Here is a 16,450-nt window from a genome sequence, read left to right as displayed (position 1 = left end):
AAAAAAAGAAGACAAACGGTGAACACACAAGGTGTGCCTAGCTCATAGAAGGCATGTGGAGACCCCAAGTCAAAAATGTCTAACACCTCTCATGAACCATCAACTTGGAGAAGGGTTTGTCTTCCCTAACTTTTAATTAATTTATTTAATAGTTAAAGACTGAGTGCTTACTCTGTGCCAGGCACTTTCTAGTTATTGCATGTAAACAGCATGGAAGATGGAGTGGGGAAGTGAATAAATAAATAAATAAATTAGTTAATTAATAATACATAGGAAGAATATCAGACAGTTATAAGTGCAAGAAGTAGGAGAGAAGAAATGGGAAAGCAGGAATTGGTAATAACCTTAAACCTGAAATCAGAACTAAGTGTTAGCTTGGCTTTGCCACAGACTTGTGTTTTGTTCTTGGCTAAGCTACTCTCTCCTCCGGATCTTAGCTCTCATCAAATGAAAGTCATTTTAAAACATAGTGTATTGAACATATATGTTTTTTCTTGTTCTTCTTCAAAACTTCAGTGAGTGATATAGTAAAGAGGTTAACCACAAAAACAATGAAAAAACTTAAACCCACAAAGACAAAGAAAACAGAAGAAAAGACAACAGCAGACAAGGCTGCCAACCAAATATTTCAAGAAAAAAGTATTTCAACAAGTGGTAACTGACTTAACAGAATTCAGGAAGCTGCAAACTCAGTGTGGAAAGTCAGAGACCAAAATAAGTCACCAGGGAAAATAAAATGAAGGCAAAGGAAACAGACTAAGCAGAGACCAAAAGAAAACTTTAAAAATAATAATGTCATCATAAAGATAATGAAATAATACATTCATAAAACAAGAACAGTATGCTGTAAAAAGGAAATAATCAGAAAGCAACAATAGCAAAAACCTCTTGGAAATTGAAGTATGAAAGCAAAATTTTTTAATTCAATAGAAAGACTGAAATATAAAGTTGAAGAAATCTACAAGATGTAAAACCAAAATACACATCTCTGCAGCTGGCTGCACATTCTCCCTAGGTGCAGTTTCGGGTAATCTTTCCTGGTCATGTTCTCCCTTGTTCTGGGGGCTTCTCCTGAGGGAGATTTCTCTGAGGATTGGCTTGACCAGCACTGGAGTGGGGGTTTGGTTCCTAAGGTGGTAGTCTCGCTGTGGAAGTCTTTGCTGATAGCTGGTCTAGGTACCATCTGATGTGTCTCAAGGGGGCCTGGTGTATTTCACAGGTATAATGCACAGCACTAGCAAGCAGTAGGGTCACCTGGCCTTCCTGTGGTTTGTGGGTTACTTGCCCTTTTGTGACATTTCTCTTCACCCTCACCACTTCCCCCCTAGATAGACAACAAAATACTTTTGCCTGGGTACTTGTAATAGCCTTCTAATAGCTATTCCTATTTCCATTTTGACTCCTGGTTTAGTCTCAACATAGTATGGCTCTAATAGACTTTAGTTTTTAGAGCACTATTAGATTTACAGAAAAATTAAGTAGAGGGAATTCCCAGTGGTTAGGAATCTGTGCTTCCCTTGCAGAGGCACGGGTTTGATCCCAGGTCAGGGAGCTAGGATCCCACAAGGTGCATGGTGTGGCCAAAAAACAAAAAAGCAAATCCACAAAATACAAAGAGATAGAAAATGGGAGATAAAAAATAAGAAATTCAGAAGATATACCCAAAAGATCTTACATCCAACCTATATGCATTTCAGGAAGAGAACAAAGAAATGGAGTAAAGGAAATTCTCAAAGAAAAAACAATTACAAAAAAAAAATCCTACCATTGAAAAGTGAGTATTCATAATGAAAGAGCCCACAGTGAAAGAAAAAGTCACATCACTGTAAAGTTTTATGAAATCAGACATAAAGAAAGGATCTGAAAACCTTCAGACAGGAAAAAAGCAAGTAGTTTCAAGACAAACAGTTAGGAATGAAAATGGCTTTAGACTTCTCAACTACAACTCTGGAATCTAGGAGACGATGCAAAAGTGTTTTCAAAATTCTGATGGAAAATTATTTCCAGCCATAAAGCACAATATCCAGGCAAACTATTAAGTAAATGTGAGGGTAAAATAAAAGCGTTTTTAGACTTGAAAGTTCGCAAAAATTTTTCTTGCTTTGCATCCTTTTTTGGGAAGCTGTTGGAGATTGTGATCCACCAAATCAAAAAGTTTATCAAGAAAGAAATAGAGGGACTTCCCTGGTGGCCCAGTCGTTAAGACTCTCCACTCCCAATGCAAGCGGCCCGGGTTCAATCCCTGGCCAGGGAAATAAATCCCGCATCCCACAACTAAGAGCCCCCCTGCCGCAGCCAAAAGAGCCCACACGCTGCAATGAAGATCCCGTCTGCCACAACTAAGACCTGGCACAGCCAAATAAATAAATAAATATAAAACAAACAAATAAGTAAACAATAGCATCACAACCAATAAGAATTTAGAGAAAAATAGCAGCTCTCAGTTGCCTTAAAAAGAAAAACAAAAGAGAAAGAAAGAGAGATATGGTATGGCTGACACAGTCGATTGGCTCACTAAATAACTTTTATAACCTCTTCCTAGTGTGCCTCTCTGGTTATATAGAAGTTGGAAAGCTAAAAATTACATTTACCCAATTCTCTTATAGCTAAGACTTCGGTTTTGTTCATCAGATGTATGCACAAAAGACTTGAATTTAGATCTGAGGGGAGAATAAGTATATAATATGTATGGCATCTGTTTTCGCTCGTGTGGATGTATCAAGAGAGACAAGACTCTGAAGCCAACAGTTGTGGTGGCAGCAGCATCCTGATTCCTGGGTCGAAGCTAAGAATGTATGTTCCTGGGGACAACAGTTGTAGCGTGGCTTTCTGATTCCCCAGCATCTTGATTAGGACAGAATTGGCAGCACTCCAGTAGCCATCTTGTTCTGTGAGACATTCCTTGGAAGCCCCACCTAGAGCTTGCTCCTCTAGCCCTCCGGGCAATTATTTTCACCACTGAATTCCTGCATTAAATCATTTTCTGCTTAAAATAGCTGAGTGATTTCCATTACCTACCTGTACCCAAAAATACTGTAGGCAATAGACATTCAAGGATAGGAATCTGGGATCATATGACCTGAATTTATTTGAAAGGAGTTGGGGATGTGTTACAATTTGAAGATAGGATACTGAAAATCCAATCAGTGGCATGTTACTTAAATGATCACCTGTTGAACTGAAAGGAAGTATTTTTTGTAAGCACAGGAATGAGTCGCAAAAGCTATAACACAGTGTGATGTACATAATGAATACAAGAACTGAGAGGTTCAGGTTATTTTTGCTTCCCTGGGTCCCTTTAAATCCACTCTGTGGCACTAATTTTCGCCCCCGCAACTCTAGGTAAAACTCAGGCCAGTGCTTGGACTTTTCAGGCCATTCTTAGGTAATAAGAAGTCATTTTAGTCCCTTCAAGTCATACAACAACACTCAATTCAATAATAAAAATCTCCTGTCCCATGATTCAAAATTGTGACTTCTCCCCTACCCCCACCTCTGGCCTGTTGCCATGAGAAGCCTGCAACTAGGGAAGAGAGAAAGGTAGTTTCTTCTCTCTACCTTACTTAATGTTTCTCCTCTTCTCTCATCTTGCCAAGCCTGGTTTTGGGTCACTCTAGGGTGTGAGGAAGAGGAATGGGAAACAGAAAAATTCATACCATTCTGTCATGGTGATGTGGTGTCACACTCCTTGGTCTCAGAGAAGGTCTTAAACCAACTCTTTTCTTCCTGGCACTTTGGTAGATTTTGGGGGTTCTTCATAAATCCCATATCACTAGAAAACTCACTTACAAGACTTGTCATGGCTGCATGCACCTGTATTCTGACTGGTTGTTTGCTATTCCTTCTGTAGTCCACAGGCATCCAGTGGTACACATCCAAGGAGTCCTCTTGGATGGAATCTAAGACACTTCCATGCTGACCCTCGCATATGCATGATTTCCTTCTTCTGGTCCATAGATAATTCATCCTTTTCCCCAGTGAAGTAGAGAAATGCAGGTTAGTCCCAACATATGAGCAACCTCTCCTTCACTCCTTCATTGGAACAGATAGCCAGCAAGGCTTTCACTCTTTAGATTTCTCATGTGGAGTTAAACATCTCTCTAAATTGTTAGGGGCACATACTGAACTCTATGAGTGGTCCTGCTCAGGCTCTTTCACTTGAGATGAGAGGCAGGCCTCCTTGGGGAGGGAAGAAGGAACTCACAGAATACTACCAGCTGTCCCCAAAATTCTGCTCTCAACTCCAGCAACCTATGACTTTTTGTGTTCTCTCTATAAGCAGAGGTTTATGAGTTGAACAACCAGTTTTGGGGGGTCTCTCAATTGAAATTTTTGTATTTTGGTCTGATGACTTACTTTGGAATATGTTCTCTGTTATACAGGGAACTCATTTGAAACTTCCATCGTATCTTGTTATACTTTGGCAAAAATAAAAATTTAAATGATGGGCTTTCACTAGACTAGATAATTCTTAAGGTCTCTTTTGGCTCTAAAAACTGTATTTGTGTGGGTGGTGGGAGGAATATTTGAAGAGAAGAAGGAAATGCTAATGGGGATGGCACTGAGAAGAGGGGGAAAGGTGTGGTGCGATGTGGTCAGAGATGGGTGTAGCAACAGTATTTCCTGTTGACTCTCTCTGGAAGCCTTGGAGGACGAGGCTGAAAGGATGACCACATAAGAACAGTAGTTCAAAGAACTACTGGCCAGACACCATCAACTGAAGGGACCTGAAGAAGATGGTTTAGAAAGAGAAAAACCTTTCTTCTCCATTTTGAGATCCGTACAATGTTACGGTAATACCGTTCAATATATTTTACTCTAGAGAGGATTATAATAGTGACTTTTTAATAATATAACAGATTTCTCTATCTTTAATAAAACTAAATGAGCACTCTTTTGCAGTAATTCCATGAGTGTATTATTGAAGAATGCAGGCTACATTCAGGTTGCATATTCCTAATGAAATGTTGCTTGATAGAAAATGTAGTAAAAGCTATATAATGTCTTAAGGAATAATCAAAGCCCAAGCATTTAGCTCTGATGAGGTGAATAGATCCTGAACACTCTTTGGTAGACTTCCAATCAGAAATAACTGACATCTGAAAAGGCTTAGACTTGGAAGAGAACCAATTATTTCTCCTTCTTCTCCCTCAATAATATTGAGTTCTGAGCATCGTAAAGCAAAATTTTCTAAATGCTTTAGGCTTGGGATTAGAGGAAAACATACTTCTATTTCCACAGTTCAGAAATTCCAATCAAATTGCTTTCTTTAATGATCTTGAAATTCTTTGTGATGATTTATGCCCTGATATTTGGGTCATTTAATTTCCAGTGATGGGAAAAGTGAGGTTAGGAAAAACTAGACTGATCGATCATCAAGTTAGTCACTCTCAGCAAAATTGTCAATTTGAAGTTAAAATTGCATATCATTAATTTATTTTTTTAAATTTTTTATTTATTTATTTTTGGCTGCTTTGGGTCTCTGTTGCTGTGTGCGGGCCGTCTCTAGTTGCTGAGAGCGGGGGGCTAGTCTTTGTTGCAGTGCACGGGCTTCTCATTGCAGCAGCTTCTTTTGACGTGGAGCACGGGCTCTAGGTGCATGGGCTTCGGTAGTTGTGGAACATGGGCTCAGTAGTTGTGGCACACAGGCTTAGTTGTTCTGCAGCGTGTGGGATCTTCCCAGACGAGGGCGTGAACCCGTGTCCCCTGCATTGGCAGGCGAATTCTTAACCACTGCACCACCAGGGAAGTCCGCATATCACTGATTTAATTTGCAACTCTTTGACTGCGAGTGAGGTTGGGTATTTTTTCAGTGCTTAACAACCATTTATATCTCTTCATTTTTGAATTACCCATTCATTGGTAGAACTGGTCTTTTGATAAATCAGATAACAATTTCCAGTAGACAGCTATGTTCCTGTCCCTCTCTTTTTTTAATTTGTACTTTAATGATATACTGCTCTTGGATGAATAGATTATAGGCCCCTAGCCGTAAAACAAAACAAAACAAAAAGCTAACCTTCATCTTAAATGTGAATCACTTTTAACTGTTTCTGATGTAACTGTTCTCTCTATTTTCAGACAAGAAATTCTTCTAAAAAGTCAACTGTTGTAAAAATATATTCTTACCTTTAAAAGACAGATGTCAGTGTTTTACTTGCTTATCAATTATAAACTTATACAAGTTAACTCATTGGATTGCCTCCATGTATATTCACTTTGAAAGGCTGAGAGAGGCGTTTAGTTTCATTTGATTTAAAATTTTTTTCAGGTTAAGTTCCTAAAGTCATGCTCCATTATACTGAACTTTTGGGCCTTGAAGACCCTGTCATCTATGTGCTAGAGTGAATTCCAAACTACTTCCTGAGGAGAATCTAGGCTCTATCCAAGAGTATTCCCCTGGTTTACCTCCATGCCTTCTAAGACTTTTCTGCCTTCAAAAGAGGTTGTCAATCCTATTTCCAGCCCAGTTGACTGTTAATATTTATGGCTCTAACTTTAACTACATCTTAGGTACCTGGTATTGAGAATAAAACTGAATTCACAATACTTTTCCAAAGTGAGAACAAATAATATTTATGGAAGATTGACTGAATTGTCTATTCCTCTAGTTTATGCTAAGATCTACCCCTAGGAAAGACCAAACTAGAAGAGAGCTGGATCTCAGCCTCTCATCATCTGTTCTTGCTGAATTAAGCTCAGACATGATGTCATTGGCCTACACCGAGAGTATTTATGTAAAATAATCAAACTCACTGGCCTCTCAGTTCCTTGACCTCCTCATCTCCATTGACATTTTTCATCCACACCATCACCTGAGGTACCACTTTCCAAAGTCACACCCCCGGATGTCATCACAAGAAACTGTACCACTTCCAAATTCAGAAATTGAACATCTCAACCTCTTTGCTGTCCACCTAGCTCCTTTACTCAAGTAGCACACCACCACACTTTTCATCTCCTTAAGAGCAGTTATACATTGACACCACCACCACCACCACCATTTTCAATCTATCAAGGTTTTCTTGTCTTCACTTTCTTCCTTATGCACCTTAGGTACCATGGCCTAGGTTTATAATCACTCGTGTAATTTAAAAACACAAGGGTACATCTTTCTTTAGCTATAGCTTGATGCTGGAGATCAAACAATGACAAAAGAACTGTGTTCTTTCTGGGTTTAAGAGTCTCTGCTTCCTCCAGGTTTGTTCTACTCTCAGGCAGACTCTCTACTCATTATGGCAAGGAGGCTGTACTCATTAGCTTCAAAACTCCAAATCTAACTGAAAAAGAGATTCTCTTTATTAATAGCTTTCACTAAAGTCCTGGGATTCACTAAGATTCAGTCAGAGGATGCACATTCCACCCCTCCCTCTTCTGGCTTGCTACAATTTGGATATGATGGCTGGTGCTTAAGCCATTTTGGAGGTTAAAGCCAAATGTAGAGCATGGCAGTATAGCAATATAGACAGAATCTGGGTCCTTACTTTTGTAAAGCTGCTCTAATAGTCCTGGGCAGCCCAACTATATATTTCTTTTACACAAAAGAGAAATAAATTTCCACCATATTTAAGTCATTGTTATTTTGTTATTTTTCTTTCTTATGTCACTCACAGACTAATCTAATCCTCATCCATGCAAAGTGTATGGTGTTGAAATAGACCATGGCATTTTAGGAGCCACATATAGTATAATAATGTAAGAGCAAATACAAAGAAGTAGGAAGTGAAGGACAATCCAATGGTGATCAAAGTATGTATTTTATATCATCCAAATAAATTTTAAATTTATTCTTTAAACAGTGTGTGTGTGTGTGTGTGTGTGTGTACATACAGAGGGGATATGAAATAGTTTGAGCTAGGCATAATATGATTAGATTATTGTATATGTTAGAAAGATTCTTTAAGTGATATGATGGACATTTTGGACATGGGCAAGATCAGAGGAATAGAACTTGTAGCAACTCTAGTGAGAGATAAGGATCAAACTCGGGGTAACAACATTGAGGATGGCAAAGAGGAGACAGATTTGAAAAATATATACAAGGCAGAATTGACCAAATTTGGTCAACCTGAATGACTTCTGAAGCATTAAAGGCAAATAAGCACTATTATAAGACTACAACCAGCTGATATAAGAGGTTCAAAATGAGCATTCCAGAGACATGGCATGAAAAAAAGCAGCTCTTCATGTAGATTTTTCATTCGCCTCTCATGTATTTACTACTCACAAAAGTCCTGAGATTCACATGCATGTTGTGTCTGAATGAATGTGCCTAGTTTATTGAAGTGCACACATATTTAAATCACTATTACATGTCAGTTATTATTTGGATCAGTTCTTCCTCTTTTAGCAGAAAAGATGCCTTCAGTCTACTGCCTCAGGCATGCAAATGAACGATAACTTTGTCTTTCTACAACTCAACTTAGTCTTTCTTTATCTTGAGCTCCCATTCCACCTAATAGCCTAATGTAGTTATTTAGGATTTTTTTCCCCAGCCATTACAGATTTAAACTCTTGTCAATTCAGGATTTTTTTCTCCCTCCCCATTTTAGTTGAGGTCATTTAAACTCCTGGAGGTTTATATGAGCTCTTTGTATTGTAGGTGGGGATTGGAATTGGTCATTGGTCTAACTGAGAGACAACAAAGGTCTTCACTAATGCAATGACTGTAGTCTGATCTTTTAAGTATAAAGTAGTACATAGAGGAAATTCTACCACTCGGATGCCCTTCACTGCAAATATAACAAAATTAAAATAATGCCAAAAGCTAGAAAATTATTATTTTCTAAAAGTTAGAAAATTATGATTACATTTTAAAAGTGTAAATTGACTTCTGATTCACTTTATTTATTATTTATTTATTTATTTATTTTTGGCTGCGTTGAGTCTTCGTTGCTGCGCGGTGGGTTTCTCTAGCTGCGGCCAGCGGAGGCTACTCTTCATTGCGGTGCCTGGGCTTCTCATTGCGGTGGCTTCTCTTGTTGCAGAGCACGGGTTCTAGGCATGAGGGCTTCGGTGGTTGTGGCTTGCGGGCTCTAGGGCGCGGGCTCTAGGGCGCGGGCTCAGTAGTTGTGGTGCACGGGCTTAGTTGTTCGGCAGCACATGGGATCTTCCCAGCCCAGGGCTCGAACCCGTGTCACCTGCATTGGCAGGCGGATTCTTAACCACTGCGCCACCAGGGAAGCCCCCTAATTCACTTTAGATGGACTGTCTTATTCAGAAAATAATTGTAAAGACAAAATAATTTTTTTAAAGTGTTGAGAATGGCAGGAACATACTTTCCAAGGTGACTTCTAATTTTATGCAATTATTCCTATCCACTCTATTCATATTCTGGAAAAGCTCTATTTGACTCAAGCAGTCTCTTTAGATAGTTAAAGGAGAGTTAAATGAGACTAGTTAACCAGTTCAAATCAGAACTTTAGTTCCAGTTTAATCAGTCCCTGATTGTGAGGATCAGGATATTGAGGATACTGAAGATCTTAATCACTTCATATGTACTCCTCAGTAGTCTACCTCATGACTTCCTAGTGGAACCACTAGGAAAATATCAAGTTTTGACATCAAATTTAATCATTTATCAAATTAATCCTTGGTAGGAAAAGATTATGAAACATTCAATTCATAAATACAAAATGGTAACTGGTAACACTCTGTCTCTACTCTCCATATCTAGAACTTTTTTCTTTAATTCCCATCCAAAGCCTTCTATCTTCATGTCTGAAATCAAATATCATTATCTATTTAAAGGTCCTTTTCAGTTATCCTGATTTTTTCATTTTGAAACCTTAAATTTATTAACAGGTATTTATCAACTGTCTACTATATTCATGGTACTGTGCCAGGCACTGGGATACTGCTGTGAATAAAACAACCCCCACCCCCAAAATCCCCATACTCATGGAGCTTGCATTCTTTTGTGAGACACAGACAAGATAAATAATTCCATATTATGTTACAAGGTGATAAGTACTATGGAGAAAAATAAAGCAGACAGGTAGTTTTACGTATTGGAGGGAAGGAAAGCTTCATGGAAATATTTTAGTGAAAATTGAATGAAGTAAAGGAGCAAGCCATTCAAGGCAAAGGCGAAGAGCTGTTCCAGAGGGAATAGCAAGTGCAAACACTCTGAGGTGGCAGCCTGCCTTGCGTGTTTGAGAAATACCAAGGAAGCCAGTATGTTTGTTGTGGAGGTATTAAAAGGATGGTAGAAGATAAGGGCTAAGAGGTAAGGAAAGACCAAGGACTTCGACTTTTGCTGTGAGTTAAGAAGCCATAAGCCATTTAGAGGTTCTTGAGCAAAGAAGTTACATGATCTGACTTAAATTTTTACAAGATCATTCTAGCTGCTAGGTTGAAAATAGGCATGGCAAGGCCTAGTTAGACACTATTATAATAATCCAGACAAGTTATAATGGTAGTTTGGATCATGGTGGCAGAAGTGGAGGTGGTGAGAGATGGTTAAAATCTGAATATATTTTGAATATACAGCCTATCGAATTTGCTAGTGGAATACCTATGGGGGAAATAAGAAAGAGTGGAATCAGACTGAGATTTTTGAACTGAGCAACTAAAAGAATGATGCTTCCATTTACTTAGGTGGTGAAGACTGAGGGAGGAACAAAATTTTTGTTGTTGTTTTCTCACTTGTAAATCATAGCACCCATATATAGGTTTAATGTAGCAAACACAAAGACTGCATGGAGAATTTCTGAGCATTTTAAGAGAATCTTGAAGCCAGAAGATGATTAAAGATCACCTAGCTTTTGAAATTTTTTACTTTGATCCAAAAGAAATAAATTTTACATCTTGACCCAGTGCACACAAGTATGAACACACACACACACACACACACACACACACACACACACACATCACTGAAAGTAAATTTCATGAAACAAACATCCTTAATATGTATGATGTACTCTGGTGTTTTGTTTTGTTTTAAATTCTGGTAGTTTCCCACCAAATTGATTTTACAACCCCTAGTTTGAAAAACACTGATGCAGCTCAACCCTTCTAGTGTCCAGATGAGGAAAGAGAGACCCAGAGAGACTAAGTGATTTATAAAAAGTCCCCCAAAATTAGTGGCAACACTGGGACCAGAACACAGGTCTCTTGACTCCTGGTTAATAAGCAACAGAGTGCCTCCTTTCCAGCACTTCCCATATTCTCTCTTTAAAAAAAAATATATATATATAAGCAGAATGTCCTGAGTAGCAACTTAAGTAGCTTTCTTAAACTAAATGTGCCCTACCTACCTGCCTTATTTTCTAAGCTTAAACTTCTACAAATATAAACATAACAAAGTATTTTTATTAAAGTATTAAATTATTTGTATTCAGCTTACATAATTCAAATATGCTTGAAATTAAAGTTATTCAGGGATTATTCAAAGGCAAATTTTAGTAATGATAAAATTAATCAATTCTAGTTCATCATGAAGCTCATCAGATTGTGTGCACACTACATATGTATAGAAGTTCAAGTTCATGAGAATTATGGTTAACAATTAATTTTCACTCAATGAGCATTTATAGAGTACTACCATGTGCTAGTTGTGTGGGTGCTGGGGAAATAACAATGAATTAATAAGTCCCTCTGGTCTTAAGGAACTTACAATCTAGCAAGAAATAGTCAAACCAATAGCCATAATTCAATGAGATATTTTATAGAAGATATGAGATATCATACAAGTACAGAGTATGCTTTGTGTACCTGCTTTAGGAACACAGATGAGAAAGAAACTGATTCTCTTGAAGGCATAAAAGGTTTAGAAAGACTACAAAGGTGCCTTGCTCTGGGCCTTGGAAGATAAATAGAAATTTGCTGAACATATTTTCATGTAGTGAAAAAAGATATAAGGAGAGGAGACAATAGCATGAAAAAAAACCAACTAGTATAACATGAATAGCATGTCATGTAGAGATTATGATTGTTCATACATGACATGATTAGGTATTTAGACTTTATCCTAGGATGAATGAGTCATCGAAGGTGTTTAATACAGTAATTTTGGAAGCAATGTAGACACAAAATAGGAGACTGCTGTGGGTTGAATTGTATCCGCCCCCCCAAAAGATAAGTTGTGAAGTTCTAACTTCCAGTACTTTAGAAGTGCCTTATTTGAAAGCAGTCTTTGCAGATGATCAAATTAAGATGAGGCCATTCAGGTGGGCTCTAATTCAATATGACTAGTGTCCTCATAAAAAAGGAGAAATTTGGACACAGGCACAGACATGTACAGAGGGAAGACTATGTGAAGAGACACAGGAAAAATGCCATGTGAAGGTGGAGAACTGGAGTGATACATCTATAGTCCAAGTAACTCCAAGGATTGCCAGTAAACCACCAGAAGCTAAGAAAGAAGCATGGAACACAGTCTTGCTCACAGACCTCAGAAGGAACCAACCCTACTGATACCTTGATTTTGGACTTCTAGCCTCCAGAACTATAAGCCAATAAATTTCTGTTATTTTAGGCCACTCCTTTTGTGGTACATTTTTACAGCAGGCCTAGGAAACTAATACAGAGGCTATTGAGTAGTATAGTCTAAAGTGATAAGAGAATGAATGAAGACAGTGATAGTGGGAAGTTCAGAAATGTCATAAATCTACAAGATATTGTTGAAGTAAAAGCCACAAGATTTAATGATTGGCAGAATACGCCAAAGGGGAAGGAAGAGTCCAAGCTGGATGAAGCTTTTATTGGGTCTTTTTTTTTAAATTTATTTATTTAATTTATTTATTTTTGGTTGCGTTGGGTCTTCGTTGCTGCGCACGGGCTTTCTCTAGTTGCGGCGAGCGGGGGCTACTGTTTGTTGTGGTGCGCAGGCTTCTCATTGCGGTGGCTTCTCTTGTTGCAGCGCATGGGCTCTAGGTGCACAGGCTTCAGTAGTTGCGGCTCACAGGCTCTAGAGCCCAGGCTCAGTAGTTGTGGCACACGGGCTTAGTTGCTCCGCGGCATGTGGGATCTCCCCGGACCAGGGTTCGAACCCATGTCCCCTGCATTGGCAGACAGATTCTCAACCACTGCACCACCAGGGAAGCCCTTTTACTGGGTCTTAATCAACTGAATGTAGTGTCTAAACTTCCTTAGTGTCCTCATTAGATCTCTCCTGAGGTCAGGGACCTTATAAAAAGTCCCATGCCTTTTCCCTTGGCTAATGATATCTAACCAAGCCTTACTTCTGACCTCTCATTCACATCTTTCTTTGGGATGGATTCCCCAGTTTTCATTCTCTTACCTTATAGCTATATCTGCTCCTCTACTCATTTCTTTTAAGAGGCTTCAGTTGACCTTCCTAAGTTCTTTTCCATTTTAGTTTTGCTCTGGATACTATCTCTTAGATTATCATTAGTTCTCTATTCTGCCACCTTTAGACCAATTCCACCTCTCCCCTTTATACAACACAACCCCCAGCCTCCAGATTCAGCACCACAAGCTTTCACATGTCTAAGGAACTGTGATAGATACTAATGCCATTAACCAAACTATAAAACACAGGGAAAGAAAATGGCAAGAAAGCCACTGAGTTCACCTCTACTCAGTACTCTGTAATGCCCTATAAGGGAAAAGAATCCAAAAAAGAGTGGATATGTGTATATGTATAACTGACTCACTTTGCTATACACCTGAAACTAACAGCATTGTAAATCAACTATACTCCAATAAAAAAAATTTTTTTAATTAAAAAAAAAAAGCCACTGAGGGACTTCCCTGGCAGTCCAGCGGTTAAGACTTCACTTTCCAGTGCAGGGGTTGCAGGTTCAATCCCTGGCCAGGGAGCTAAGATCCCACATGCCTCACCGCCAAAAAACCAAAACATAAAACAGAAGCAATATTGTAACAAATTCAATAAAGACTTTAAAAATGGTCCACATCAAAAAAAAAAAGCCACTGAGTTCATTATTGGACATTATAAAGAATATATTTTTGACACAAAGGGAAGCCATTGACCCATCTTTTCTCCAGGACTGCTAATATCCCACATGCCCCATCCAAAACGATTGACCTGCTGCATGTTCCTGTTCCCCTGGCCGTATGTCTTTGGTATGAACACCTTTTCTGAACTGGATCAAATAAATTGTTGTCTACAGAAAAATGGAAATTGGTTTCCATATGTGTCTAGATATCTAACTTGGAAACTGAAGCAACTATAGTCTTCCATATGGACTAAGCAGCAGGGAAAGCTGGTTTGCAGAGAGAAAATGACTAAGCAGATGTCAGAAAGAAAGAAATATGAGAGAGACAGAGACACACGCTGCCTGGGTTCCTTAGAGCTTTCCCTTTCCCAGTTCCAGCTGATAACAGCTGCATTCCAGCCTGTGGATTCTGTGAAAATACCTCTGTATCCTTATGATAAGTGCACTCATCTTTTACATCACCCTAACTAAAGCTTTTTTCAAAGAATCCTAACCAACACAGTTGTGTCAAGTCTGAAATGTGTATCTAACACCTAAGAGGAGAGGTAGTTGGAAATATGAGTTTGAATACAGAGCAAACTCAAATTTACCCAAATTTACCCAAATCATATGGATGCAGGACATATGATTTGGGTAAGGGAGTAACTGGAGTAGACAAGGTCATGAGAAACAGCTCACAGTGAAGGAAAAGAAGGGGAGAGTTACGGATCTCTTAAGAACTTTAATATATAAGATATGGATCACAGGAAGAGAAGTCAGTGAAGAAAGTTAAAAAGAACAGGAAAATAGGTGAGAATGCTTTTGTAGAAACTAAGAAATAAAAGTATTTAGGTTATACTTATAGAAAATTCCATCACCAGTGACTTAAGCAGGTACTGATTTACTTGCCTCAAACAACAAGATGTCCAGAGCTGGTACCACAGATCAAGTCCATCAGGGACTCGGGTTGTTCCTCTCTCTCCTATCACCATCTTTAGCATCTAGTCTTCACCTCTATGGTCACAAGATGGTTGTTACACCATCCAGGTAGGAAGGAAAAAGAAAGGAGACAAGGTGATGGGCAATAAGAGAGCCGATCACTTATCAGAAAAACAGAAGCTTCACTAGAAGCACTACTTCTAGTAATGCTTCTGACCAACTCTAGTAGAGTTGGTGAGAAGTCTGTCATTTGGCCGTTCCTAACTGGAGGAGGACTGGAAGAAAGAGGACTGTGGTTTTAAGAGTTGGTTCAGCTAATCAGCTTTCATCCAAAGAGTTTAATCAACAAAAGCTACTGAGAGGTCAAGAAGAATAACTAAAGATAGATGATGGGGTAGGGAAGGAGCAGATTTGGTAGTTAGAAAGTCCCTGGCAACATTATCAAAAGCAATGTCAGGGGTGTATTAGGCATGGAGAGGGCTGAAGACTAACTGGTGGGTTAGAAATGAGAATAGAGGGTTCTTTTTTAATGTTTGAAAAGGAAAATAATGGAAAAAGCAAAAATCTAAAGGAGAGGCATAATGGAGAGATGTTTTGCTTAGTTTCAGGATTGTGGATACTCGAGTATGTCCACTGGCTGAGCAGTACAAACTATTAGCAAGGAGGAGATTTGAGGTATGAATGTTATGAAATAAAGATCACTGTTAGAAAAAAGTTTTAAAAAGATGGGTGTCAGGGGATTAAACACATCCTTCAAAACAATACCTCTTCCCCCAAAACAAGAAAGGAAGTAAGGATGAATAACAAAAGTGTAAGTTTGCATGTGGGCATGAAAAAAAGTGGAATTGTTAAAATTCTACTTTGGCAAAAACACACTTTAAAACTGTTTAACTTTTTTTTTTTTTTTCTTTTTTTTTGCGGTGCGCGAGCCTCTCACTGTTGTGGCCTTTCCCGTTGCAGAGCACAGGCTCCGAACGCGCAAGCTCAGCGGCCATGGCTCACGGGCCCAGCCGCTCCGCGGCATGTAGGATCTTCCCGGACCGGGGCACGAACCCATGTCCCCTGCATCGGCAGGCGGAACTCTCAACCACTGCGCCACCAGAGAAGCCCAAAACTGTTTAACTTTTAAAAGACAAATCTTGAACTCACTATTAACCAGTCAGAAGAGAGGCATGAGAAAGGAGTCGATCTCGCCAAAATTCAACTGTGCTTTATTCAGATCCCTGACCAGGCATAAGCTAAGGAGAGACCGCTTCAGGATTTTTCCGGCATGTATAACGGAGACGGAAGCTCCCATTCTTCCGAGAAGAAAGGGAGGTTTTATGAACATCTCAACATTTCATTTCCTTTCCTCTCCTTCCCCTCGCTGAAGGGCCCTAGAGACAATGGCGGCGATTGGCATTTTTCTCACTCTTCCGTAGTACTGAAAGCTGTGAGGAAGAAATGGTGGTGGCAGGAGCAATGGCCAAAGCCCTTGCTAGAAGCATCCAGAACTTTCTCTGCAAATTTATTTCTATTCTGCTCTCAACTCCTTCACATTAGAACGCCTTGGAGGTGGCAATCAACAAGGCTAGAGAGCAGAAAGCCGCCAACAGAAATCTGGTTAA

Source organism: Grampus griseus (genome assembly GCF_964374135.1).
Source record: "Grampus griseus genome assembly, chromosome: 8".
NCBI classification, from domain to species: domain Eukaryota; kingdom Metazoa; phylum Chordata; class Mammalia; order Artiodactyla; family Delphinidae; genus Grampus; species Grampus griseus.
This window is presented reverse-complemented; position numbering follows the sequence as displayed.